The sequence below is a fragment of the Pongo pygmaeus genome, chromosome 8 (assembly GCF_028885625.2).
Source record: "Pongo pygmaeus isolate AG05252 chromosome 8, NHGRI_mPonPyg2-v2.0_pri, whole genome shotgun sequence".
Lineage (NCBI taxonomy): Eukaryota > Metazoa > Chordata > Mammalia > Primates > Hominidae > Pongo > Pongo pygmaeus.
The window spans coordinates 107,171,509-107,196,454 of NC_072381.2; the positions used below are offsets into that span (position 1 = coordinate 107,171,509).

General features: G+C 42.3%; 1 protein-coding gene across 5 annotated transcripts in view; it reads right to left on the minus strand.

Annotated features, from left to right (window-relative positions):
• Positions 1–24,946, minus strand: part of ARMH3 (armadillo like helical domain containing 3) — a 217,218-nt gene that overhangs the window by 46,293 nt on the left and 145,979 nt on the right. The gene's annotated exons all lie outside the window — the stretch shown is intronic.

The following is a 24,946-nucleotide window of genomic DNA, read 5'->3' on the forward strand; positions in this document are numbered from 1 at the left end:
TCTGGAATGCAGTGGCACGATCATGGCTCACTGCATCCTTAACCTCCCAGGCTCAAGCGATCCTCCCACCTAAGCCTCCCTAGTAGCTGGGACTACAGGCATGTGCCACCATGCCCGGCTAATTATTTTTGTATTTTATTGGTAGAGACGGGGTTTTGCCATGTCGCCCAGGCTCAAGCCTGCACTCAAGCAATCCACAGGTCTCCGCCTCTCAAAGTGCTGGGATTACAGACATGAGCCACAGTGCTGGCCAACAAATCTTTCTTATAGAACAATTTCAAATAATATATGTAGATACTTCTCTCTATAGGAAATGAAGTTTATTTCTCATCCTGAGGGTGGGCTAGATTTAGTGATTTATTGCCAAAGACTAGAGTAGCAAATGGGAAACACAGTAACTTTATAGCAAAGAAGCCTAGTAAACACTACCTTAACCAAATGATGAAGCTGTACATTGCCAGTGATATCATGTAACCCTTGGTATGATCTGATGAGAAGGGCACTTAATATCTCAATCTAATCACAAGAAAAATATCAGACAGGGGACATTCTACAGGATACCTGACTGGTACTTTTTTTTTTTTTTTTTTGAGACAGGGTCTCACTTTGTCATCCAGGCTGGAGTGCAGTGGCACAAACATGGCTCACTACAGCGTCCATCTCCTTGGCTCAAGCAATCCTCCCACTTCAGCCTCCCAAGTAGCTGGGACTACAGGCATGTGCCACCACGTCTGGCTAATTTTTGTATTTTTTGTAGAGATGAGGTTTTGCCAGATTGCCCAGGCTGGTCTCAAACTCCTGAGCTCAGGCAGTCCTCCCTCCTCACCTCCTAAAATGCTGGGATTACAGGCATGAGCCATTGCTCCTGGCGCTGACTGGTAGTTTCTTTCTTTCTTTCTTTCTTTTTTTGGGATGGAGTTTTGCTCTTGTTGCCCAGGCTGGAGTGCAATGGTGCGATCTCAGCTCCCTGCAACCTCCACCTTCCAGGTTCCAGCAATTCTTCTGCCTCAGCTTCCCAAGAAGCTGGGATTACAGGCCCCGCCACCATGCCCAGCTAATTTTGTATTTTTAATAGAGATGGGGTTTCACCACATTGGCCAGGCTGTTCTCAAACTCCTGACCTTTCAGGTGATCCACTCACCTTGGCCTCCCAAAGTATTGGGATTACAGGTGTGAGCCACCATGCCCAGCCAGTACTTTCTTAAGACTCTAAAAGTCAGGAAAAACAAGAGTTGAGAAATTGTCACAAATCACTGGGGAGATATGACAATTAAACGCATATCCTGGAATGGACCCTGGCACAGCAAGAGGACATTAATGGACAGAGAGAAAGTCCGGCATGAGGAGGTAACCGCTTGAGCTAACTCCGACCCAAGAGGACATTAATGGAAAAACTGGTAAAATCTAATTAAAATATGGAATTTAGTTAATAATAATGCCAGTTACTTAGTGTTGATACATGTACCTTGGTGACATAAAATGAGGGAAATTAGGCTGAGGGTATCCAGGAACTCTGTGGATTATCTTTTTACTTTTTCTGTAAATCTAAAATTATTCCAAAACAGAAAATTTATTAAAATGGGTGGTGTGGGCTAGGCGTGGTGGCTCACGCATGTAATTCCAGCACTTTGAGAGACTAAGGTGAGCGGATCACTTGAGCCCAGCAGTTCAAGATCAGCCTGGGTAACATGGTGAAATCCTGTCTCTACAAAAAATACAAAAAAATTTAGCCAGGTGTGGCGGCACACACTTGTGGTCCCAGCTACTTGGGAGGCTGAGGTGGGAGGATCACCTAAGCCTGGGAGGCAGAGGTTTCAGTGAGCCAAGACTGTGCCACTGCACTCCAGCCTGGGTGACATAGTGAAACCCTGTCTCCCCACAAAAAACCCCACCCAAAATCAACAACAACAAAATGGGTGCGTGGGCTGGGTGCAGTGGCTCACAACGATAATCCAAGCACTTTGGGAGGCTAAGGTGGGAAGATTACTTGAACCCAGGAGTTCGAGACCAGCCTGGGCAACATGGTGAGACCTTGTCTCTACAAAATAAAAAAAATAATAATAATAAGCCAGGGCCAGGTGTGGTGGCATTTGCCTGTAGTCTCAGCTACTTGGAAGGCTGAAGTGGGAGGATCACTTGAGCCCAGGGGGATGAGGCTGCAGTGAGTGGCGTTTGTGCTACCACGCTCCAGCCTGGGCAATATAACAAGACCTTCTCTCAAAAATAAAAAATAAAACGTGTGCACGTGTGTATGTGTGTGTGTGTGTGTATGTATGAGCTAGCATAACAAATCACTACTTTCTTTTATAGCTTCTTGATAGTAAAGAATTATAGAACCATTTAATCTCAATCAGGTAATAAAAGTATAAACCAAAAACTTAAAAAAATAATACTGATCCCAGCACTTATCACAGTACCTGGGAATAGTCTATTGCAGCCATATAAGAAATGTTTGTTGAAAGAGGGCTAAATCTTAGAGGGTACATTTATAAAATTTATATAACATAATATATAACATTTATAGTACATATAATAAAAACTTGGAAAAGCAATGCCAAACATCTATGTGTACCAATGCCTGGTACACAGCTTGTGCTCAATAAATATTCAATAAGTGAATAAACCAAATACGACAGACATGAGTCAGGAGCAAGAAAAGATTTCTGCCAACTTATTTTTCCAGAAACTACCAAGAGAGCTGGAGATAATATCTGCAAGTTAAGGCTGAGGTTTGCTCTAAATCCAAATTAGGAAAGAATTTTGTGACCAAGTGGGGGTCAAATATTTTTCTCAATCAGAGAGCAAGGCTCAAGGATGTTGGCAGAGATGACCACAGCCCATAAGCAGAAAGGAAAATCAGGACCCTAAACCCAATGAGAAGGAAGGGGAAGCAAGTTTAGAGGAGAACTGATAATCCCACTGATCCTAGCAGCAGCACCAATTTAAAGTTCACTCAGGGTGGAGTCTGAGTCATAGGGTTTAGTGTCCAGAACCAACATGATGGAAGGAAAGGAGCTTCAGTAGTCAAATCAATCTACCATTAGACCACAGGTATCTTCGGAAAGATTTTGCACTCTGTAAATGCATCCACATTTTATGCTTTTTTAGGTTTTGTTTTTTGTTTTTTTAAATCAGGCTTTCCTTACATTTCTTAGGAAATTTTTTTTTTGAAAAATTCCTGTCTCAGCTGAACTAGAGGTTTTGTTCTTGTTTATTATTATTATTATTATTTTATTCTTGCCTAGGTTTGGAGAATACAGAGGTCCAAGTACCCTAGCTTCTGTCTGGGTGGAATGTTAGCAGCCACTGGGGCAACCCAGGGGAGCTAGTGAGGTTGGAACAGTGAAATAATCCCTGGGAATGGAATTGCTGGGGATGTAATTCTCTTTCCTTTCTACCTGAGTAGTTCTTTCACAAGGAAACAAAGCAAGGACATAAGAAAGGAAAGAAAAGAGAGAGGACGAAGAGAGGGAAGGAGAAAAGGAAAGAGGAAAGAAAGGGGAGGGGGCTGGGAGGCAGGGAGGGAGGGAGTGAGGGAGAGAAAGGAAAACCTAGAAGGCATTACCTTCAAAATGTACACTTGTTTCCTTCCCTTCTCACCATTACACTTATCAGGTGTCAGCTGGTTCTATGGGTGACCTGTTCTTCATACTGCAGGACATACATGCTGATATTGTTTGGGCAAACTTATCCTGAGGGTATTTACCACTCTGGGAATATATATTTGGAATGAAGATAAAATCATCTTCCAACCTGCCCTGTGACAATCTCATCTCAGAACTTCAGATCTAAGCAGGTGATTAAGGTCTCCCACCAGGCAGGTTGAGAAACTGTTTAGAAACCTGAGTAAGGTGGAACAGTCTAGATTCAGTTAGTAGTCTCTAACTCAGTACCCACAAAGGCAGTATATGTATCGGCCTCATGTTTTTTTTTGCTGTTTCTTTGGGACTGTTATCTGCAAAATCTGAGTGCTAACCTAATGTCCTGGAGATGCCAGGTGGAGGGTATTCGGCCTAAGCAGTAAGAAAAATAGTCTAACACTGGCTCTTCTCTCTCCAGGCTCTTAAGAAAGGAATTCCAGACAGGGCTTGGAGGCTTCCCATTAAAGTTCTTAGTACTTTGTACTATTGAAATGGAAATATGTCCTGACATGGCACAGAAATGACAGAAGACTGGAACCAGGCTAAGCCAGACCAAGCTGAGTGACACACCTTTGCAGTAACTGAATTACATCGCTTCTCCTTCCCCAGGAAGTCTGATTGCTACCAGGCTCACCTGGGTTGTGATTCCACACCATCCCACGTCTGGCCAAAGCGCTAGACGAGGACTCATGCTTGACTAGCTCTTGGCAGGAGAAAGATGAGGCACCAGGTTTATAGATGAAGGAAGAATCTCTCCATTTTCTTTAGGCTTTCCTTCTCACTGATAGCACCTCCAAAAGGATTTACTACCATCTTTTCTGAACCTTTGGGGAGGGGGTTTCTGGAAGATTCTGACAGTACTTCTCTCTCACTTTTACCAGTCAAAACCTGACAGCTACTTGGGGGGCTGAGGCAGGAGAATCGCTTGAACCCAGGGACCAGAGGTTGCAGTGAGCCAGAATCATGCCACTTCACTCCAGCCTGGGCAAAAGAGCGAAACTCTGCCAAAAAAAAAAAAAAAAAAAAAGGCACCAGAGAGCTCTCTTGCTATCTGTCACATGATAACACAGTGAGAAGGCTGCCATAGCATAAGCCAGGAAGACAGCTCTCACCAGAAACTGACCCTGCTGGACCTTGATGTGGGACTTCTAGCCTCCAGAACTGTGAGAAAATACAGGAAGGTTTGAGTGGACAATGAATGAGAAAACACAGTCATTATGAAAAGATAAAGGTTTCCCTTCGACAAAGGTGGCAAGGCAATTAAATAGGGAAAAAACAGTTTTTTCAACAAATGGTACTGGGACAAGTAGTTATCCACATGCAAAAGAATGAAGTTAGATCCCTTCCTTATACCATACATAAAACAACTTGAAATGGATCACAGATCTAAATGTAAGGTCCAAAAACAATAAAAAAAAATTTTTTTTTTTTTGAGAGGGAGTCTTGCTCTGTCGCCCAGTCTAGAGTGCAGTGGTACAATCTTGGCTCACTGCAAGCTCCGCCTCCCAGGTTCACGCCATTCTCCTGCCTCAGCCTCCCGAGTAGCTGGGACTACAGGCGCCCACCACCATGCCCGGCTAATTTGTTGTATTTTTAGTAGAGACGGGGTTTCACCGTGTTAGCCAGGATGGTCTCGATCTCCTGACCTCGTGATCTGCCTGCCTCGGCCTCCCAAAGTACTGGGATTACAGGTGTGAGCCACTGCACCCGGCCCTCAAAAACTGTAAAATTCTTAAAAGTAAATCTTCATGACTTGAGGTCAGGCAGTGATTTCTTAGATAAAGCACCAAAAGCACAAACGACAAAAGAAAAAGTGGATCAATCTGAAGTTTAAACTGTGCTGCAAACAATGCCATCAAGAAAGTGAAAGGACAATACACAGAATAAAAGAAAATATTTGCAAATTTTGTCTGATAAGCAACTTGTATCAGAATATATAAAGGACTCTTATAATTCAACAATAAATTACACACAAATAATACAATTTTTAAAAGAACAAATTATTTGAATAGACAAGACAAGATACTCAATATCATTAGTCATTAGGGAAATCCAAATCAAAACCACAATGAGATACCACTTCACACCCATTAGGATAGTGGTAAAAAGAGAATAGCAAGGCTGGGCACAGTGACTCATGCCTGCAATCCCAGGAGTTCGAAACAAGTCTGGGCAACATGGGGAGACCCCCGTCTCTACAAAATTAGAAAAAAAAATTAGCCGGGTGTGGTGGCATGTGCCGGTAGTCCCAGCTACTTGGGAGGCCAAGGTGGGCAGATCGCTTGAGCCTAGGAGGCCAAGGCTGCAGTGAGCTAAGGTGGAGCCACTGCACTCCAGCCTAGGTGAGAGTGCAGACTCTGTCTCAAAAACAAACAAACAAAACAATAACAAGTGTTGGCAAGGATGTGGAGAAGAACTCTCATACATTGCTGGTGGAAGTGTAAAATGGTACAGCTACTTCAATTTATAGGAAAGGTCCAGAATAGGCAAATTTGTAGAAGCAGAAAGTAGATTCATGGTTGCTTAGGGATACAAGGAGGGTTAGGGGAAGAATAGGGAGTGACTGCTATTGGGAATAGGGTTTCTTTCAGGGGGAACACAATATTCTAAAGTTAGATTGTGATGATGGTTGCACAACCCTATGATTATACCAGAAAACATGAACTGTATACTTTAAATGGATGAACTGTATCATATATAAACGATTATGGCCTCCTTGGCCCCAGCAGTTTTTGAGTAAGCTGCTTTCTTCAACCAGTTCCACACAGAATTCATGTGGTGATTCCCAGGGTGATTCACTCACCAAGAAAACTTTTCTAAAGTTTGCATATGTTAGCAATGCTGATGGCAGTAGGAAAAGGAGCTCACTGGGCCATGGACTATCCTATAAATTACAGAAGCTGGAGTTTCAGGAGCTTCTGGAGAGAGAGGGCTCTGTGGTGCAATACCAAAAAGGTGACAGAGATGGCGAGTGAGACTGGTGCTGAAGGGCACATGCTCAGGAAGGACCGACCCTACCTGGAGGTGAGAAGAGTCCAACTCATGGCAATATGTATGATATACTTAAATCAAAAGTTCTGCATGTGGCAAAGGATGTCAACTTTTGGCTGTTGGAATAGGATGTTGAGGGGGGTGGCAGAGTTGGTGGATGAGAAGAAAGTTTCTCTTATTCTCAACATCCTTTACCAATTTATTTTTCCAGCAATAGTTGGAGTTGCCCACATTATTCAGGGAAACAGAATTGGGAAGAGGATTTAAAGAAATATAGGTAGTAATAAGGCCCAAGGAAGGGGAAAGGAGTTCTACCCACAGACAGAACTTAGTGGGAAAAGAGAATATAATTTCTAACCAAACCTCTAGCTTCTCTGAAACTTGAACTAAAAGCCCCAAGACAGCATGTACCAAATTTATTTTGCTCACCAATATTTTGTCCAGTTTCACTGTAAGTAGCTTTTGCTTCTGGAGATCCAGAATCACTAGCTATCCTCCCAAAGTATGAAAATTAAAATTAAAATGTTTTATCCTCATCCCAGGAAAAAAGGTGGCTCAGACATGAACAGCTGTCCTCCCAAAGAAGGAGCAAAAGTTGACACTGATGACAATAAAGCTTTTCTTCCTCTTAAGTCATATCAAGAGGCTAGAGGAAAGCTTTCTGGCATTCCTTCTTTACATAATCTAATACCTTCTAAAAGTAAGCCTAGGTTTTGTTTGTGTGTTTGTTTGAGGGTGGGGAGGATGAGGTGAGGTGTGGGGGAGTGTGTTTTATTCTGATACTGGGCTTCTAAAGCCACTGAATTAGAAAGTCCCAAAGGGGAAGGAAAAATAAATAGACAACATCATAGTAAAGAGAAATTGCTAAAGCCAGCCACAGTGAGGGATGGCACTGTGCCCAATGCACCTTTAAGAGCAGGAATCTGGGCCACCCTCCAATGCAACAACTGTCAACTTCTGACTGCAGAAGATAGAGGTCACTTATACAGGCTGAAGCAAAATGAAGTGGACAGATGGAACAGTAAGGATGAGCAGTAAACTGGCTGGGGATTTCTTGGTCCATTTTAAACTTATTCTCTCTGACTCATGACTCTGCAAAGCAGCTCTCTTTTCCCAAGTGCCGGGCGGTTGTTAACTGAGACACATAGTTAATGCCGAACTTGCATTAAAGATAAGCATGGAAATGTTCCTTTAACAATGTAGGCAATATAGCTTAAGAGAAAATGTGGACCAGGCACGGTGGCTCTCCCCTATAATTCCAGCACTTTGGGAGGCTGAAGTGGGAGAAGTGCTTAGCTCAGGAGTACAAAAAAAAAAAAAAAAAAAAAATTTTTTTTTTTTTTTAATTAGCTGGGCATGGTGACATGTGCCTGTTGTAGTCCCAGCCACTCAGGAGGCTGAGGTGGGAGGATGATTTGAGCCAGGGATGTCAAGGCTGCAGGGAACCATGATCACACCTCTGCGCTCCCTAGCCTGGGTGACAGAGCAAGACCCAGTCTTAAGAAATAAAAAAAGAAGAAGAAAAAGAAAATGTGGATTCCTCCTCATATCCAATATAAAGCTAAAGCAAATCCTCCAAAATGCAATCCCCCATGGACAGAAGCATCTACGAGTCTTTAATGAAACAATAAATAAATAGTTTCATTCAGAAGCTCAGAACATGGCGATTGTTTCATTACTGAGATACCTGAAGGAAGCAGGCTATCTCTAAAAGCTGCTATGTACATCTTTCAGGCAGAACAGGGAAAAACAAGCAAAAGTTGTTTTGGTAACTCTCATTCCAAGGAAGGAGGAAACATAACTGGTATACTCAATACACACACACACACACACACAAACACACACACGTATGTATATAAAGATTCTTGAAGGTTTCACCCTAAAACTACTCCTATAAGACTACCAGATTTACATTAACGAGTCTGATTGTGGGTGAATTTCTCAAGCTTAGTAAAAAATTTGGATCTTAAGCTCCAACCTCATTAAGAGCTGTAGCCCTGTATTTTCAAATGCTTACTAAATATTTACAACTGGATGTCTTGCTTTTGTTTACCTGGATTTCTTCACATAGAATGTTATCACCACTAAAAAGCCTAAGTCATCTTTTTCCTTGAAGGCCCAGTAAAAATACCATTGCTTCCCCGAACAACATGGTTCATACAGAAAACAGCAAGGCTTTAGAGAAAGGAGATCTGAAAAAATCTGTATCCCTCCACTTATTAACTGTGTGACTTTGGGCAAGAGACCAACCTCTCTAAGTAGTAGTTTATTTGGTTGAATTTCACTTCCAAAACTTTCCTCTCTGTTTTCCTGTATACCATCTAACTAGCCCTAAAGAATTTTTTTCCCCCAAGGCAGCTCCCCTTTTCCTAGACCAGTCCAGTGATATACTACTATGCAATATACTACAGAGTATGTTCTCAGGTATCTGAGATTAAAGACAAGAAAACCTTCATATTCGTAATTGCTTTTACCTGGGAAACCTTCAGGCATACAGGTAAAATACTGGCTTCTGAGAAGGGGTAAAGGTATGACTGAGTATATGTGGCAGTAGTTAAAATGGTTCATCTGAGGTTGAGTTATTTAATTTTAAACTAACATTTCTTTCACCTTCAGAATTGCCTCACAGACTCCCATTTCATGCAGTACTAAGCTTCCTTCTTCATGGAGTCAGTGAATCTTCAGCCCACCCAATTCAACAACAACAAAAAAAGCAATTTCCCTTGATGCCTGTTAACAGAAGTGCATTACAAGCCTCAGAGACTCTGCTGATTAACATTAAACAAAATAAAACCTCAAGTAAGAATACCTTCTAACCTTTTCACTTTGAAACTATCTAATCAAAACATCAGCAACTGACCTGTTAGGATTATCCTTCTAACTTACCCCCTAAGTTTTAGGTCTTAACCCTTTCAGGACAATTATTTCCCTCCATAAATTATACTACTGTCCCTGTGGTCATTCTTTTCAGGACCAAAGACACAAAAATGGAACCTTAGTATAAAAGGCATTTTGACAACCAGCAAGAAGGATGAACTACTGACCAGTGCATCTAGTTGCTTACTTTACCCAATGATCCAACGTAAACGGAGAAGAATGAACCACAAGTGTTGAAAGAACCACAAAAGTCAAATGGACCATCTACATTTCCATAAAAGGCATCATCACTTAATCCATTCCCCTTATGTCTACTTTTTATTAAATCTTTCAATAAATGAAAAGAGGCTCCAAAACTTTCCTAAACATAAAACACCTACAAGATTATCCTATCGTTGCTCAGATCTATTACTCTGTGCTTCTGACTACCTTACTCTGTTCTCTAGCAGCAGGTCCGAAGTTACTGGCAGAGTTCCTGGGGCCACAGAATGAAAACCTCTAATAACCTTTGGAATTGGTTTTCCTATTTCCCATTTCCCGGATTTCCTATTTCCAGAAGCAAGGCTCCTCTACACGCTCAGAAATGCCACATGAATATAAAGGAACAAAATGGCCTATAAGAAAATGTGTATTAGATGTTCTGTCCCTTTTCAGGACATAAGAAAATCCTAACACATACCTAAGAGGAATTCTGAAGCAGTGGAGGTAAGCTCAAAACCCCCAAAACTGATCTAATTGTGATTAATGGTGAACATTCCAATCTCTTGAATATGAATTAACTTTTTAAAAACTGGCATCAGACAAAAACCTGAAATATTTTAATTACACCTCATTCCCATTAGCCCAATTAATCAATTTATTATAAGACACTTAAATTTTAAGCATGGGAGAGCAAGAAAATGAGCAATTGACTAGTCTTCTTTTCCTGTCACTTCAAAAATAAAGGCGAATTGGCTGGTCACAGTGGCTCACGCCTGTAATCCCAACACTTTGGGAGGCCCAGGTGGGAGAACTGCTTGAGGCCAGGAGTTCAAGAGCAGCCTGGGCAACATAGTGAGACCCCCATATCTACAAAAACATTTTTTTAAATTAGCCAGCATAATGTGCACACCTATAGCCCTAGTCATTCATGAGGGCGAGGCATGAGAATTGCTTGAACCCAGGCGTTTGAGGTTACAGTGAGCTGTGATCATGCCACTGTACTCCAGCCTGGGCAACAGAGCAAGACCCTGCCTCTAAAAATAAAGGGAAATTATTTTAGTGGATCACATGCTAGACTGAGGAAGGAGGGAAATATTCTGTGGATCCCATGCCAGTTAGAGAAAAAGAGGCATATGAATCCTAAACTAGACTAGATGAGCCATACATAATACCTCAGTGGTGGAGGAGGAGGATCTCATGTGCACAAAGGAGGAAGAAACCTGTCAAGATTTCCCAGTGGTCCAGTGTGGGCCATATGGATTCCATACTAGATAGCAGTGGTCCTGATGTTCACGTACAGGAGAGATGAGAGGGTGGGCCATATGGATCATGTACTGGTTTTCAAGTACTCCAGGAAAAGAATGAAATTAAAAGACATGGAAACAGGCTTATACTCCATCCCAGGGGGACCTTTTAGAACTCCTCAGGAAAGGCAATCAGCAAGTCTGCCAAAGTAATTAAGCAAACGAACACTTACCATAAAGCCCACATGAGTTAAGTGAACAAAGATGAATCTTATTACAGTGCACTGTCAGCTCTGAGCCTGCAGGTGCTAACCACTGAGATGTGGCATTACTCGGCCCTAGCTGCTCACCCACCCACTGTGACAGAAAGCTTCGCCCTTCTCTTCAGCTCTGAAAAAGCAGGCTGCTTTCACCTGCTCCGGCACTGACTTACGTTGCTTTCAGACAGACCCTCACAGAGATGGCTTCCTATAAGAAGCCTGGGTGTGGATACTGTGACAGGTGGTAGGGTTGGCTACAGAAGGGAGGCTTGAGAGGTAGAGAGGATGGGAGAAAGCAGGGGGGCTGGGTAGCAGTTATGTCAGTGAGGTAAAGAAAATGGGATAGTTTGGTAAATCAAGAAGTAAATAAAGAATAAACAAGCTGCCCAAAGTATTGAACCATTCTGCCTAAGTGAAGCTGATAGTCTCTCTCTGAAAAGGGAAGAAGTTAAAACTTCATTGCAAAATAGTTTCTCCTCAAGGAAAGAAATATTACTAGGGAACATCGCTTTTCTAATGTTAATGGCAGCCTCAACATCAGCTTTATTAATGAGTTAGCACCAAAAAGCTAACAGGGTCAGATTTGTTGAGACCTAATCAGTATCTATTATTTAACAAAATCCACTGCTTACTAGAATAAATGAATACTTATCAATTGTCCTAAGAATTACAAATGGCACTTTAAGCACCTTTTGGCCCTATTTCTTTCTGCAAATAATTTTGAGAGTCAAAATGAAAGCCCCAAATTGACCAAATGCCAACCAACTACATCAGAGACCCAGAAAGCTTTTATTCAACAGAAACTCTCACAAGGGGAAGGCTGTAAGAGTAGCTGTGAGACAAATTCAAAAAATCATATAACTAGTTTAAAAAGCCAAAGACCATATGTCTATTACTCAGAGGAACAGATATGAATAGACAGAAGTAGGTAAGGTCCCTGTGTCCAGAAACCAATACATCTCTAACTTATTATGGAGAAGAAATCCTAAAGACATTGCTGGGAGACAGATATAACCAACCAACTGAAGAAATGTCACTTGTGGCACTTCTGGGCTGGGCTTGTGACAGAAACTGATGTTGGAGGTCTCACAGCAGATGCCCGCACAGGCACTCATACATGCGCACTTCTCTTCAGGTCTAGAACAAGAGCAAACAAAAAGCTGTTGTAGAAAGTGATTTGCAACCTTACTTTCTACCAGAGCTCTTTGTCTGCAACAGGGCCTGCAGTTTCCTTACATTCAAAGGCAGTGGGAGGTGGGAAAAGGAGGGGAAACTAGACGACTGCTACTCAGAACCAAGCAGCGCTGCCCAGGAGAGGACTTAATGGGAGGATAAATTTGGGGCCTGATTCTTTGACAGCACCTCCAGTAATAGCTAGTAAAGCAGGGGGTGAGAGCCAGCTCCAAACATTCATCATAATAGTGCAACAAGATGAAGGTCTTTAGGGGAGAGTCGATGAGATTCCAGAGTAAGAAAATGAAGCCCATGCGGAGGATGAGGTGGTTGGCTCTGGCAGATTGTCTCCACAGGAGGCTGGTATAATTGTTTTATGCTCACAAAGAGGTTATTAGCTGCCATCTCTCCAATATACCAGAAAGAGCAGTAAGTTTTCTTCCTCCTGAAAGGTGATACTACCAAAAGGAGAAATTTAGTTTTAAAGTAATTAAAGAACTTTGTTTATGCTATAAGCACTGTTTTAGAAAGAGAACTTCTATAGTCTCTCCTCTCTTACTCTGCAAATTGACTGCTTTCTCATATAGTCAAGGAATCTCTGTCCCTAGAAGGAAGTTCTACAGTATCTGAAGCTAAAGGTTTGCCAGCACTGCCAGTGACTCTTGATAATTCAGTTTGTTTGACAAACATATGAATACCTATCATGTGCAGGTACTATGCTAGGCAATGAAGGTTGTGAATAAAATAAATCCCAGAGATCAAGGAGTTCATAGATGGAAAAGACACACACCACAGACAGATAATTTCATTATGATGTGGTAAAGGCTAAGGCAGACAAAGAGTAGACAAAAGGTATCATGGAAGCACAGAGGAGGGGTGCTTAGCCCAACCTGCAGGCTTAGAAAGGGCATTCTGAAGGATAGGGTGCTTGAGCAGAGTCTCGAAATATGAATTAGTTTACAATCAGGCAAGGAAAGGTGAGAATGTGTGGGCACATTTTCTTACAGGGAAGGAGACTGATACCAAACTTTTACTAAATCAAACAAAAGAAACCTTACTAGTTAAAAATTAGGTTCATGCATTCAACAAATAGTCAAATTTTTCCAGTAAACTAAAGATAAAAGTTATAGCTTCCTTTCCCAGTGTCTCATTTTAAATATTTTCCATCTAAGGGGAAGCAGGGCAACTTTTGTGAAAGCCACAAGACCTCTGCCTGTTGGGGTCCTGTTTACACCTGTTTGCTCAGTACTGACTCAAAGATGCTCATGGAGACAGGCTAGGGCAGGTTCTGTACCTCCTCTCCCCTAAACTAACTGTAAACACAAAGCAGTTTTCTAAGTTGGAGGCAGGTCTTTCAGGCTCCCATGGGAGTAGATGGATCTCAGCTGTGCTGTGCCCGCCCTCTGCGGCTGTCAGTCTCCAGCTGGTGATGCAGCTGTTCCACTTAAAGCCACACTGAAGCCTCCAGTCTCTGATCTCCACCAACCCACACTGATGACACTAAACGGCTTGGCTTTGCAGCTGCCTGTTATAAGAGTGTCCTTGGTTCTCTTTTGGCTTATAAGATTAATAATATACATTTGGGAAGGTCCTCGGTGAGAAACACAGAAGAGAACCTTTAATGCCACGAAGAGCCTGAGCAAACACCTTACCGCCAAGAGCAGTGAGGCATCCAAACACCTACACCAGTGGCATGTGAAACAGCCCCAGAACACATACACATTCCCTCAGCAGGGCCTCTAGCTTACATAAATGACAGCAACACAGCACTCAGCCAGTGAGGAGTTTTTTTTAAGGCAGCCTTAAAATCCCTTATAATTCAGTGAATCTGCAAAGATAAAAATAGCACTAATTACTTTGACTTGTTACTTAAAAAAAGAAAGAAAAACAATGCATAATGCTATCGATAATTCACTTCAAAGTGGCTTTAGTTGTCTCAAAGCCCCATTTTGGATAATTAAAGCCTTTCGGCTGTCTTCCTGTTACTCTGGAGGGAATTGGAAGTCAGTAAATTCTACGGTGTTGAGATTAAAAAAAAACTCAGTTGGCTGGGCATGGTGGCTCACGCCTGTAATCCCAGCAGTTTGGGAGGCCAAGGCAGGCAGATTACAAGGTCAGGAGATCGAGACCAGCCTGGCCAACATGGTAAAACCCTGTCTCTACTAAAAATAGAAAAATTAGATGGGTGTGGTGGCATGCACCTGTAGTCCCAGCTATTCAGGAGGCTGAGGCAGGAGAATCACTTGAACCCGGGAGGCAGAGGTTGCAGTGAGCCGAGATCGCGCCACTGCACTCCAGCCTGGGGACAGAGAGAGACTCCATCTCAAAAAAAAAAAAAAGAAAGAAAAAAACAACTCAGTTCATCACTGAGAAAGGGAACTCTAACAATTTCAAAGCATACTTCCTGGCTATACTGGGTGAATCCAGGAGCTATTAAGACTATATTTCCTATTGTCTGTTAAGATCTGAAGCAGACTTTTATAATGGGGCTCCACAGACACATTTGGGAAACACAATCAGAGGCAAAGCCCTATAGGACTTCTTAGGCATCTCAATATCCATTTCTGTAGCTTAAGGCCTCAGGTCAGGTGATGATTCTGGAAGACAATGATGGCAATGTAAAGGCCTTGGAAGATTAAATCATTCATTCTGCTATCCATCCATTCACTCAACACTTATCGTAACATATTGGATTGTGCTGGGGCAGGAATTACGGAAGTAAAAAAGTCATGGTCTCTGTCCATTTAGTGACGGACAGACATGTAAACAACCATACCACAATGTGATAAATGCTACAAGAGAGAAATGTACAAAACCCTTTGGCAATGCAGGTGTGAATCATTCTCTCTCAAAGAATCCAGGAAGCTTTCAAGGAAGGTTACATCTGGGCTAGATTTTGAAGCATAAACAGAATTTTGCTAGGCGAAAAGTGAAGAGGGAAGACATTCTAGGTAAAATCATGTGCAGAGGTATGAAATTTGAGACTCTATGGCCAAGTCTAATTGGGACAGATCTTAGGATAGATGGGAGAGTGACAACAAATAAGGCTAGAAAGGTAGGTTGGGATCAAATGTCATGCAAAAAGGTCTGGACATTATCCTATCCCTATCAATGATGAAGAACCAAGCAAGACTTAAAATCTGGTGGTTTCCTAATGAAATATTTCAGATGTACAAAAAGGTGCAAAAAAGAATACGCTGAATGCTTATATACCTACCATCTAATTGTAGAAAGAATTATAACTACCTTTCAAACCCTCCATGAACTGCTTTTTGATTGTTTATCTGTCCATCTTTTCCCAGAGTATCATTCTTATAGTGTTTATCCTTTTACTAAATACAAATGTGTCTCTAAATAACATATCACTTTGTGTTCTTAAATGTTACGTACACGTTATATTCTGCACCTTACTTTTCAATGAATATTATATTTGTGAGACTTATTCTGATTTGTGTAGCTCTAGTCCATCTTCAGTGTTGTATCACATTCCATTGTATAAATATACCACAATCCATTTTCCTGTTCATAGAAATGTAACTGGTTTCCTTTTGTTTTTTCTTTTGGTATTTCTTTCAGATTAATACTGCAATCAATATTGTTGTTTATATATCTTTGTTTGAGAAAGTTTCTCAAGGAAATGTACCTAGGGGTGAAGTTACTGGGTCATAAGGTTTGGGCAGCTTTGACTTTACTAGCTGTTGCCAAACTGCCCTCAAAGTGATGCTGCTAACATATACTCCCACCAGCAGTGTAAAGACCTATGCGTCTGAAATCCAACTTGTGACTGAATAAATTGAATAGTGGCTGCTATAAGAAAAAGTCTGAAGGCAAAAAGAACAGTTAGGAGGCTCTTGTAACATGAGAGATTATGAGACCTTGAAATAAAATAGTGGTTGTAGCATTGGGGAAGAAGAATTTACTTGAGAGATATTTAGAAGGTAGGGTTGAAAGAACCTACTGACTGGGTAGCAGAGAGAGAATTTAAAGTAACTGAGATTTCTACTTTAGGCAACTGAACAGATGATGACACCATTAATTGGGAAGGTAAACATAGGAGAGAAAAGTTCTTAAATTGTAGGGGTAGGGCAATAAAGCATTTTCTTTGGAATGTCAAGTCTGAAGTACTTGTGGGACCTCTGGGTAGGGAATGAAGTTCAAGAGGCAAGACCATGTTGGTAGTAAAAACTGTGAAGGCTGTTCACCTAGGCAGCCGTGAAGAATCAGATATATAGCTTCAAAACAGTTAAAGGCAAAATAAACAGCACTTCCTACCAGTTAACACCAGTTTCTCTATTCTAGGAAAAAAACAGTCACTTACATGCCCCATGATACAAGGCACCCTCCCCTTGAACTAATTCTATATCTGACTTTCCACCTGTCTAGACTAAAGCCTTCAGTTTAAGATGGAACAAGCAGGGATGAAAGAAGACAGTTTCATAACACTAGTCTTCAGAGAGCTACCAAACTGTGCTTTAAATGTCTACCAACGGGGAGACGACCTGACATCCTGTTTGACAAAGGTAACAAGCTTTGGTTCCTTTAAGTTCCTATTTAGATACATTTATAGATATAATTTGCTTATATTTTGAACTCCTTGCTCTTCTAGATCTATGGAAAGGTATTTTTTAAGCAAAAGAAAGTATTTACTGAAAAGGTATAGTGAATATATAATATATCTTCATTTTCTTCCTAATTTCAACAAAGTGTGAATAGAAGCTCAGCAACTGGGATAATTGCGTTTTGTTTGTTTGTTTTTTGAGACAGGGTCTCACTCTGTTGCCCAGGCTGGAGTGCAGTGGCGCAATCTCAGCTCACTGCAACCTCCGCCTCCTGGGTTCAAGTGATCTTCATGCCTCAGCCTCTGAGTAGCTGGGATTACAGGCATGCACCACCACACCCAGCTCATTTTTTTGTATTTTTAGTAGAGACAGGATTACTCCATTTTGGCCAGGCTGGTCTCGAACTCCTGACCTCAAATGACCCACCCGCCTCGGCCTCCCAAAGTGCAGGGATTACAGGCGTGAGCCACCGTGCTGGGCCGGGATAATAGTTTTGATTCCACAGTTTCATCCTAGTGGTACACAGGAATAGCTAGGAATCTATTACACTACCAGAGTCAGGCCTGTTTTTCAGCAGTAACCGATCTTGGAAAATGCAAGGTTAAAACCCAAAGTAGTATCCTAATAAAACAATGTGTTGATTTCTCTATTTTTAGAAATCAAGTATAGGAAAATAGTGGCTGTAGAAACCACGCTAAACCCAGCTCCCATGCCACATGCCCCGCAGTAACGAGTCAACCATCCTCACCCCTTGCCTTACAGTGTAAGGAATTTTTAGCCAACCCATCATATCTGATCTTCCTCTAGACATGTTCTGTAGCCACCAGCCACATGTAGCTCCTAAGCATCTGAAACATGGCCAGTGCAACTGAAGAACTGAATTTTAAATTTTATTAATTTAAATGAAAAAAACTAAAGTAGTTTAAATTTTGTTCCACTAAATACAACTGTATTGTTTTGGTAAGGCTACATTTCACTTTAACTGCTGCATTGTATAAGATATTATTGCTGTATTACAGTACATGTGTTGGGCACATGTGTTGTTTCTAGTAATGCACGTAAATACATCATCAATCTAGTTGATGTCAATGGATTCAGTTAAAATGACTTACTTTTTACATATTAATTTAACAATGTAATATATTTACTTAATATTTTATGTGATAACGTGAGTTACAGCATGGTTTCTCAACATGAGCACTACTAACATTTGGGGCTACTTTGTTGCTGTGGCTGTCCTGGGCACTGTAGAATGTTTAGCAGCATAGCTGGCCTCTACCTACTACATGCCAGTAATACATCCTCCTTTCTCCAAGTTGTGACAACTGAAATATAGCAAATGTCCCCCAGAAGGTAAAATCATATCAGTTGAAAACCACCAAGTTACAGTTATGATTACATAAATCAGAATTGCTAATTAAAGTAAAATACCGTTGTGGGTTTTTTCGTTTTTTTTTTTTTTTTTTTTTTGAGACAGAGTTTCGCTCTTGTCACCCAGGCTGGAGTGCAATGGTGCAGCCTCAGCTCACTGCAACCTTCGCCTCCCGAGTTCAAGCGATTCTCCTGCCTCAGCCTCTCGAGTAGCTGGAATTACAGGCACCCACCACCACACCCGACTAATTCTGTATTTTCAGTAGAGACGGAGTTTCACTGCATTGCCCAAGCTGGTCTCGAACTCCCGACCTCAGGCGATCCACCTGCCTCAGCCTCCCAAAGTGCTGGGATTACAGGTGTGAGCCACCACCCTGGCCCTACTATTATTTTAATTATAATTAAATTTTGTTTCTAGTTATAAAAAGTAAGTATTGAAAGATTTTTAAATTTAGAAGTGAAGGTACACTATGGACACAGAATTGAGTGGAAACGCAGAAGACAGTACTATGTTCAGAACAGAAAAGAAAAAAAGAGACCAGGGCCAGGCGCAGTGGCTCACTCCTATAATCCCAGCACTTTGGGAGATCGAGGCGGGCAGATCACTTGAGGCCAGGAGTTGGAGACCAGCCTGGGCAACATGGCAAAACTCCGTCTCTACTAAAAATACAAAAATTAGCCAGATGAGGTGGCAGGTGCCTGTAATCCCAGCTATTCGGGAGACTGAGGCAGGAGAATCACTTGACCCAGAGGAGGCGGAGGTTGCAGTGAGCCAAGATCATGCCACTGCACTCCAGCCTGGGTGACAGACTGAGATTCCGTACCAAAAAAAAAAAAAGAGAAGGTGATCGATGTTATAGTTCAAGTCTTCAGAAAATGAGTGTATGAACACAGTTCTGGGTATATTTTGAGGGGATTTATTGACACTGTATAAGCTGTCAATGGGTGCCAGGCTGCAATTCTCTGCTCTGCTGTCAAACATAATGAAACCTCCCACATAAAAGAAGTGAGGGTTCTGTGAAGAAATGGTTGATTCCAGGTCTGGAGCAGGAAATGTAGATGATAATCCTGCAACATCTTGTACCAGAAAGCAAGAAGGCTAACAAAGACTACTGGAGTCTTGTCAAAAAGATGTAGGCTGGACGCAGAGGCTTGTACCTGTAATCCCAGCTGCTCAGGGGACTGAGGCGGGAGGATGGCTTGAGGCCAAGAGTTCAAGATCAGCATGGGCAACACAGCAAGACTCCATCTCTAAAAAATAAAGATAAAGTAGCTGGGCATGGTGGTATGCACCTGTAGTCCCAGCTACTCAGGAGACTGAGGCAGGAGGATCCCTTGAGCCCAGGAGTTCAATGTTGCAGTGAACCATGATCACACCACTGCACTCAAGCCTGAGCGACAGAGCAACCCCATCTCTAAAATAAAACATAAAAAAGATATAGGGCCAGGCACAGTGGCTCACGCCTGTAATCCCAGCACTCTGGGAGGCAAGGTGGGTGGATCACTTGAAGTTAGGAGTTCTAGACCAGCCTGGCCAACATGGTGAAACCCCATCTCTACTAAAAATACAAAAATTACCCGGGAGTGGTGGTGGGCGCCTGTAGCCCCAGTTACTCAGGAGGCTGAAGTAGGAGAATCACTTGAACCCAGGAGGTGGAGGTTGCAGTGAGCTGAGATCGTGCACCTGCACTCCAGCCTGGGCAGCAGAGCGAGACTCCATCTAAAAAAAAAAGACATGGAATCCAGTATGAATGTACACCCATGAATGTCCAAAGAAAATGACTGAGCATGGCTGGGCGCGGTGGCTCACACCTATAATCCCAGCACTTAGGGAGGCCGAGGCAGGCGGATCACAAGGTCAGGAGTTTGAGACCAGCCTGACCAATATGGTGAAACCCCGTCTCTACTAAAAATACAAAAATTAGCCGGGCGTGGTGGTGGGCACTTGTAATCCAGGCTACTTGGGAGGCTAAGGCAGGAGAATCGCTTGAACCTAGGAGGCGGAGGTTGCAGTGAGCCGAGATCGTGCCACTGCACTCCAGCCTGGCGACAGAGTGAGACTCCATCTCAAAAAAAAAAAAAAAAAAAGATATTTGAGCACAAGAATAATAAACTGAAATACATAACATGCTGAGTTCATGATACTAAAAAAGAGAAAAATTTCATTAGATATCATTTCTGACTGATTTTGGTACATCAAACTTGTATCCTACAACTTTGCTGAACTCATTTATTCTAGCAACTTGTAGACTCCATCAGGTTTTCTAAATTGACAATCATGTTGCTGCAAGTAAAGACAGTTTACATCTTCCTTTACAATTTAGATGGCTTTTATTTCTTTTTCTTGCCTGACTGCACTGTTTAGAACCTCCAGCATAATGCTGAATAGAGGTGGTGACAGCAGACATCCATCTCATTCCTAATCTTAGGGAAAACACGCAGTCTTTCAGCATTAAATATGACAGCTTGTAGGTTTTGCACAGATGCCCTTTATCATACAGAGGAAGCTCTCTTCTATTCCTAGTATGCTGAGAATTTTTATCAGAAATGGATTTTGCATTTCTCAGATGATGGATAAACAAAACCCTGAAGTCAAAACACACTTCCATATGTACATATTATCTATAAAAAGATACCAAAGACAGGAAAAAAAAGGAAATATTTAAATTTTTTCAGAGGCAGGTTCTAGCTTTGTCACTCAGGCAGGAGTGCAGTGGCACAATCATAGCTCACTGCAGCCTTGAACTCCTGGGCTCAAGGGATCTTCCTACCTCAGCCTCCTGAGTAGCTGGGATTATAAGCTAAGCTTTTATTTTCAGTAGAGATGGGGGTCTCACTATGTGGCCCAGGCTGGTCTTGAACTCCTGGGCTCAAGTGATCCTCATGCCTCAGCCTCCTAAGGTGCTGGGATTACAGGTGTGAGCCACCACACCTGGCCAGGAATTCTTGGTCTAGGAGAAAGCTCTTGGTTAAAAGGACAGACAGAAGGAAGTACATTCTCTCTCTTTTTTTTTTTTTTTTTTTTTTTTTGAGACAGGGTCTCTCTCTATTGCCCAGGCTGGAATGCAGTGGTGCCACCACAGCTTGCTGCAGCCTCAACCTCCCAGGCTCAAGTGATCTTCCCATCTCAGCATCCCAAGTAACTGGGACTACAGGTGCACGTCACATACCCAGCTAATTTTTTAAATGTTTTTGTAGAGATGGGGTCTTGTATGTTGCCAGGGCTGATCTCAAACTCCTGGGCTCAAGTGATCTTCCTGCCTCGGCCTCCCAAAGTGCTGGGATTATAGGCGTAAGCCACTGTACCAGGCCCACATCAGTCTTGACCAGAGCCAAAGGCTCCCAGACTTTAGTGAGCAAATGTCCTCAGCAGACCTGTTTGGTTTGGTGCGTAAAGTGGTCCCCTCCTTCCCGGAGCTGCCATGACTGCACAAAAGGGAGGGAACACTTCAGAAACTTCCCAGGTGCAAATAATCGGTGGTAAGCAGTGGTCTGTCATCTCCTGGAGCTTTTCAAAAGAGCTATAATGGAAGTATAGCTATTCTGGTCACATTCTAACTTGGGTACAGCAGGATTGTACCCTGGTTCAGCTGTTCCTCCAAAGTCTTAATTGCAATGGCATTCTACCCTATGAAATCTTGCCATGTGGTAGTACTACCAATGTAGGTCAGAAACTAAGGACACAGGGTTGGATACACAGGAAATGAACAATAAATAATTAATGACTAATTAAGTGTTGGCCAAGATGGACCTTCATTTCCCAGCTGGATGAAGTGCTGTGTATCTATTATGAATAGTCAGTAAACTGGGCTGAAGGGGCATAAAAACATAGGATTAAGATATGATAGCCAAGCCGGGCGTGGTGGCTCACACCTGTAATCCCAGCACTTTGGGAGGCCAAGGCAGGAGGACCATGAAGTCAGGAGTTCAAGACCAGCCTGGCCAACATAGTGAAACTCCGTCTCTACTAAAAATACAAAAAGTTAGCCAGGCATGGTGGCGGGTACCTGTAATCCCAGCTACTTGGGAGGCTGAGGCAAGGGAATTGTTTGAACCCGGGAGGCAGAGGTTGCAGTGAGCCGAGATCACGCCACTGTGCTCCAGCCTGGGCCACGGAGCGAGACTCCATCTCAAAAAAAAAAAAAAAAAGATATGATACCCTGCTAACGTAAACCATTATCTCACAGCATTTTATTATCACCTGTTTACCCAGTCAAAAACTTAAAATGGGCCAGGTGCGGTGGCTCACGCCTATAATCCCAACACTTTGGGAGGCCGAGGCAGGTGGATCACCTGAGGTCAGGAGTTCGAGACAAGCGTGGCCAACATGGTGAAACCCCGTCTCTACTAAAAATACAAAAATGAGCTGGGCATGGTGCCAGGCTCCTGTAATCCCAGCTACTTGGGAGGCTGAGGCAATTGCTTGAACCTGCGAGGTGGAGGTTGCAGTGAGCCAAGATCACAGCCATTACACTCCAGCCTGGGTGACAGTGAAACTCCATCTCAAAAAAAAAAAAAAAGAGCAAACTTATAATGTCATCTTATAATTCTTATAATTTATTTCCCTATTAAAACTTATTTTTACCAGGTTAATTACAGCTTTTTGTTACTTTCTAGACTCTGCAAGTATTGGTAACCATGATAAATAAGGATAAGAAAATAAGAAACCATTTGACATAGACGGCTATTTGAGAGTCTCATTTCTGTTTAGTTTAGTTCAACTCTAACCAAAATGATTCGAGTCCTGCTCCAATAGTAGACTTCATCTAGTATATCTGCATTATTTATCACACTAGAAGGAGAAGAAGGGACAGATTTTTATAAAAAGGGATACAAATCAATATGAGGCTTTAACAGATGGGGTCTTGGTTGAGGGCCACAGCAGCCTCTTCAGGTCCAGTGCTGAAAATCATTCAGCTGAAAGACCCAGGGACATCTGTTCAGCAAGTCACTTAGGGAATCAGCATCTTGCTAAATGTAACCTACCTGGTCTGAGCCAAAATGATGGCTACACATCTGCTCAGAGTAGTCAGCAGTGAGCACACTAAGTTGCAGCCACAGAGCAATATTCAATATTATTGCTGCAAGTAATGCAATACTACTATCACCATGTATTCTCCCTTCCTGAGCAATTGAATAGAGATAGTTTGGCATTTGGGAAGGTATTTCAAGTTGACCATGAGAAGCAAACACTGTATACACACAGTTCAGATCACTGGGGACGTGGCAGAAAGGGAGGAAGGAGGCACAGTAGCTGTCTGCAGTAGTTTAGCATTCATGGTTCACCTATCCCTGGGTCCCTGATATTGTGCAAATCTGCCTTACTTACCCATAGTGTGATGAAGCTTTCTGTCCCAGTCTAAGTGCAGAGGGGAGTGGAAGTTGTCTCTGAAGTTAGTTCTGGGACAGAAATATCCCTTGGCACTATTCCAAGTCTTTTTTTTTTTTTTTTTGAGACGGAGTCTCGCTCTTTCACTGAGGTTGGACTGCAGTGGCACTACCTCGGCTCACTGGAAGCTCCGCCTCCTGGGTTCATGCCATTCTCCTGCCTCAGACTCTGGAGTACCTGGGACTATAGGTGCCCGCCACCAGGCCTGGCTAATTTTTTTGTATTTTTAGTAGAGACAGGGTTTCACCGTGTTAGCGAGGATGGTCTCGATCTCCTGACCTTGTGATCCGCCTGCTCCGGCCTCCCAAAGTGCTGGGATTACAGGTGTGAGTCACCGCGCCTGGCCTATTCCAAGTCTTATAATACACAGTTCAACAGTAGTAGGGCCCAGACAGAAGAAATAACAAAGCTTTAAAACGAAAGCTAAATCCAGAGAACTCAAATAATTAGATTCAATCCATAAAGTGGGGAAATGATCTATGTCCGATGGCTATCAATGAGGTCCAAGATCTTAACTGTGCCTTCCTTCTCAAAATAACCCTCTCATCAGTATACAGATTTATATAATGCAAATACCTAAGGAAAACCATCAGCAACCTACCCCCATCCCAGCTCCCACTCAAACACAAACAAACAAACCAAACTCGGGAATTTGTAAGAAATATGAAGAAAATACAAATCCTCCAATTGTAACTCCTGTCATTCAAATTATTTTCAAAAGGTTGCCACACATAAAGTACAGAAACTATGGTCAGAAGTTGAATCTCTTACCCTTCCCTGTAAAGAACTATTTCTTTTTCTGATTTTTAAAATTAAGGAATAACTTTCATACAGCAAAACTTACCCTTTTTAGTGTTGTAATGGTTAATTTTATTATCAACTTGACTGGATTAAGGGATACCCAGATAGCTGGTAAATCATTATTTCTGAGTATGTTGACAGGGGTATTTCCAGGAGGCAGATTAGCATTTGAATCCATACACTGAGTAAAGAAGATCCACCCTCACCAATATAAGCAGCCATCATCTAGTCTGTTGAAAGCCCAACTGAATAGAACAAAAGGCAGAGGAGGGCAAATTCTCTGTTTCTCTTTTGAGTTGGGACGTCCATCTTCCCTCGCCCTTAGACATCAGACATCAGGAGCTCCTGGTTCTCCAGTTTTTGGACTCTAGAACTTACACCAGTACCACCCAAGTTCTCAGTCCTTCAACCTTTAACTGGAAGCCTACAGCATCAGCTC